This window comes from Myotis brandtii, unplaced genomic scaffold, assembly GCF_000412655.1.
Source record: "Myotis brandtii unplaced genomic scaffold, ASM41265v1 scaffold122, whole genome shotgun sequence".
Taxonomy (NCBI): domain Eukaryota; kingdom Metazoa; phylum Chordata; class Mammalia; order Chiroptera; family Vespertilionidae; genus Myotis; species Myotis brandtii.
Genome location: NW_005354255.1, coordinates 226,398 through 231,053, shown reverse-complemented (window position 1 = coordinate 231,053; position 4,656 = coordinate 226,398). Strand labels below are relative to the sequence as shown.

The window sequence follows — 4,656 nt, the reverse complement described above, 5'->3', positions numbered from 1 at the left end:
GTGCGTCATGGTCCTTACCCTTTCCCGCCCCTGCCCTTTAACCCTTGCTTTCTTGCAGGGGAGGGGGGCTCTCTCTTGGACGCTTTTCCAAGTTCAAATACCCTCCTGGAGGATTTCGGTGTAACTGGTGCCCAGAGAGGGTGTGGACCGTTCCAGAGACTACACGGTACCGTGGGCCTGTTGCCAGAACATGGCCCGTCTTGTGCATATAGTAATCGTTAGAAGGATGAGCTGACATTTATCGAGCAGCTACTGAATGCAGCCCCGCGACTCCAGAACAAAGCTACTGTTATGATCCCATTTTCAGGCGTGGAAACTGAGGCCCAGAGAGAAAAGGCTTGGCCACTCACATAGCCAGGAACTGGGACTGGATTTGTAAGCCCACATGTCTCCATGTCTCCATGGGCTCTGGGACCCTTAGCTGGGAAGGCTCTTCAGGCAAATGACTTGGGACCTGGGCTGAGTGCTCGGCGACCCATCTGGAAGCTCTGAGGAGCTCCAGGGGGACTTCGGGAAGGAGAAAGCATCACTCGGAAGTGTTGGAGGTACAGCTGTTAAGGGTCTGATGGTGTCTCTGAATGTGTAACTCTGTACCTGCCCCAGGGCCTTTGCACTTGCCATTTTCTCTGCCTGCAATGCTCTCCCTACAGATTTCTTTTTTTCTTTTCTTTTTTTTTTAAAGGGGAGAATGATGATTTTTATTTGTATTTTTATTTTTTAAAATATATTTTATTGATTTTTTTTACAGAGAGGAAGGGAGAGGGATAGAGAGTTAGAAACATTGATGAGAGAGAAACATTGATCAGCTGCCTCCTGCACACCCCCTACTGGGGATGTGCCCACAACCAAGGTACATGCCCTTGACCGGAATCGAACCTGGGACCCTTGAGTCTGCAGGCTGACGCTCTGTCCACTGAGCCAAACCGGTTAGGGCTCCCCACAGATTTCTATATGGCCCCTCTTTTCCTCTAAGTCTCAGCTCAAATGTCACTCTGCAGGGAGGCTACCCTGACCTCTGCATCTATAGCAACACCCTGTCCTTTCTTTCCTCTCATCCTGCTCTGTTTTTCTTCATTTTCTTTTCACAGCCAAGCATTGCAGATTGCCTCTCCCACAGCACCATTTGTCCCCTGCTGGATTCCCATTGCCTAGAACAGGAGTGGGGGACGTCTGGTCCATGGGTCGCTTAAGGTCTGAGGACTCATTTGGTCTGGCCTGCCAAGGCATTAGGGGTGAGTTAATTAAATGTTTGACCAAATAGAGCAGGCTAATTTTTAAGTTGATAATTTTGCATCGCCCGTGAATGAGGTTATAAATATCCAAATGGCTCTTGGCAGAAAAAAAGGTTCCCCACTCCTGGCCCAGAACAACCCTGGCACACAGTAGGTACTCAATAAATGTTTGTTATCCAGAAATCTCAGGGACCTGAGCATGAATGGAGGCGGGAGGGCAGTGGTAACCACGGGGAGGCCATATGGGAGTTCTGTCTTGGTGCGTGTATGACCCTGTCCTGTGCCCCCTTCATCCAGAAGCCCTCTCAGGGCCAACCCCCTCCCACCCTTTCACCCTCACTCTGCTTCAGCCACATCGACCTGCCCCTCCTGGCCATTCCTCCAGTAAGTCAGGCACAGTCCAGCCTGAGGGCCTTCGCACGGCTGCTCCCTCTGCTTGGGAGGATCCTTGCTGTGCTTGGCCAATGTCACTTTCTCCATCAGGGCAGCTCTTCGTCACCCAGTATTTTTCTTCTAAGATCATCGTATTAATTCATTCTTGAATCAGTGATGGAGTGGTGAGCTGCGCCCCCTTAGAGGCAAGCCAGCAGGCGGTGGAATAGGTGTGCCCGCTGCGGGCTGGGGTCCAAACCTTGGCTTTGCCACTTCCCAGCCGTGAGCAAGTTGTTTAATGTGAGGATGTTTCAAAAGATGCCAGGGCCTGGCACATAGTAGGTGCTTCACAAAGATGGGTTTCCTTCTCATTTCCTTTGAGGTCCTAAAACTCCACATTTCTTCCTCTTAACTCTTTCCTTGGAAGTTGTGAGGAGCTTTGATGCCCTTGACATTGTTCAGGGCATTGTCTACAGAGGGGAAAAAAAAGACAGAACAGACACCTGTATGTCAGGAACAGGTTTTTGCACACCTGTGTTCATACCAGCATAAGTACAATGGCCAGAAGGGGGAACAACCCAAATGTCACGGATGATAAACACAATGTGGTCCGTCCAGACAGGGGAATATTACTCAGCCTTAAAGAGGAAGGAAGTTCTGACACCTGCTACAACATAGATGAACCTTGAGGACATTGTGCTCAGTGACATAAGCCAGACACAGAAGGACAAATACTGTGTGATCCCACTCACAGGAGGTCCCTAGAGGAGTCAGATGCACAGAGACAGGAAGTAGATGGTGGGAGCCAGGGGCTGTGTGTGTGTGTGTGTGGGGGGGGGGTGCTGGGGAGTTAGTGTTTAATGGGGAGTGTGTGTGTATGTGTGTGTGTGTGTGTGGGGGGGTGCTGGGGAGTTAGTGTTTAATGGGGACAGAGTTCCAGTTTGGGAAAATAAGAAAGTTCTGGAGGCAGACGGTAGGGATGATTGTACAATCATGTGAATGTGTTCAATGCCACTGAGATGTACATTACAAATGGCCAAAACAATAAGTATTATTATGTATAGTTTACCATGATATTTTTTTTTTTAAAGAAAAACTGTTTGGAGGAAAAACCAGATGATGACAGTGGAGGGGGGTGTGAATGACCTCAGCCAGTAGCGGTTCCATCACTGCCACCAGGGTTAGCTACTCAATCAATGCCACTGAGATGTACATTACAAATGGCCAAAACAGTAAGTATTATTATGTATAGTTTACCATGATTTTTTTTTTTAAAGGAAAACTGTTTGGAGGAAAAACCAGATGGTGACAGTGGAGGGGGGTGTGAATGACCTCAGCCAGTGGCGGTTCCATCACTGCCACCAGGGTTAGCTACTCAAGTGATGCTGACGTCAGTGGGTGGCGGTGCTGTCGGCAGGTGCTGAGCTCAGGAACTCCACACCCATGCTCCTTGTACCCTTTTGGCCCTTCCTGGGACCAGCTCGGCTCCAGCTACCAAACCTCCAATGTCTTCAGGAAGTAGAACCGAGCCCGTGGGCCTTGACCCTCATCGGCCTATTTATTCAGCTAACTTTATTGAGCACCTACTGTGTACAGGCTCTAGGCACTGCTGGGAACACAGCAGTGACCGAGACTGAGCTGGTTATGGGAGCGTTTATGGGGAGCCAGTGGGACTGATTGAACTTTTAAAAAGATCCCTCTGGCCCTAACCGGTTTGGCTCAGTGGATAGAGAGTCGGCCTGCGGACTGAAGGGTCCCAGGTTCGATTCCGGTCAAGGGCATGTACCTTGGTTGTGGGCACATCCCCAGTAGGGGGTGCGTAGGAGGCAGCTGATCGATGTTTCTCTCTCATCGATGTTTCTAACTCTCTATCCCTCTCCCTTCCTCTCTGTAAAAAATCAATAAAATATATTAAAAAAACAAAAAGATCCCTCTGGCTGTCTTGTGGAGAAGGATGCACCCTGGACAGCAGTGGCTCAGGGGGACCAGGAGAAGATGACTGCCTTAGACTCAGGGAGCAGCATGGGACCCCGGAGCAGGGACGGGCTGTGGACGTGGAAAGTGATAGAAGGATTTGAGAGGCATTTTGGAGGCACAGGACTTGGGGAATGAGGAAGAGGGAAGAACCCAGAAGGACTGGAACTTCTTCCCCTCAGCCTCCTCCCCAGCCTGGCTCTTTACTTCCTATCTTCCCCATCCTCCCTGGTCTCAGCGCATATCACCTCCTCCAGGAAGCCTTCCTGACCACCCTGACTAAGTCTGAACTGTCTGCCTTGGTCCTCCCAGCTTCCCAGCTCCCAACACAATGTCGAAGTCCTATATCTTCCCTGAAAGAAAGAAGGAAGATTCCAGAGTTTGGGGATCAAACCAGTAAGCTTCACCTCTGGCCTTAAAATCTCATCTGCACCTCCCGGGGACAGTCCCGGCGACGCCCCTCTTTCCTTACACATCTGGCAGGAGGAGGCAAGGGCAGAAGTTGAGCTCCTGGGGGGAAACTGAGGCTCTGTCAGTTGCTTCCCTCCACCGTTTTCCCGTAGGGGGTCCTGGGGCTGGGGGCTCTGACCCAGCAACTCCTGGGGTGGGCACCTCGCCAGGAACGATTCGGAGTGGGAGAGAGGCAAGGCTGAGAAGAGCTAGCAAAGTGTCTATTTTTCCTCCTGCGGCTGTATTTATAGATTCCCTTTGATGTCCCAGCGGTTGGCTGACCTGGTTCTCTGCCGTCATGGGAGGAAGACAGGTTCTCAGAGCTGCTCCTCCTCGCTGCTCCTTGGAGCTGGGCGGGAGGTGCCTGGGTGTGCAGAGCCTGGTGCTCGGTGACTAGTTCCCGGGCTGGGGAGGGCAGGGAGGGAGCTGGCCTCGGTTGACATTCCCACGTTTTAGGTAAGTTTTCTTAGCAGGTAGAAAAATAATAACGCAACAGCAGCCGTCATAATAGCGGTCCTATTCAGGGAGTGCTCCCAGGGGTCCCTCTTGTACAGCGTTGTGACCTGGGGCTGATTGCTTCGCCTCTCTGGGCCTCAGTCTCCACGTCTATAACAAGAGACCTCTATTA

The 4,656-nt window shown here is 51.1% G+C and overlaps 1 long non-coding RNA gene across 1 annotated transcript; it reads left to right on the top strand.

Annotated features, from left to right (window-relative positions):
* The first annotated feature begins 476 nt into the window (after window positions 1-476).
* LOC106724839 lies at window positions 477-2,775 on the top strand. Its single transcript, XR_001360668.1, has 3 exons — window positions 477-545; window positions 1,089-1,232; window positions 2,696-2,775. It is a non-coding gene; the product is annotated as an uncharacterized LOC106724839 (long non-coding RNA).
* Window positions 2,776-4,656: the final 1,881 nt, after the last annotated feature.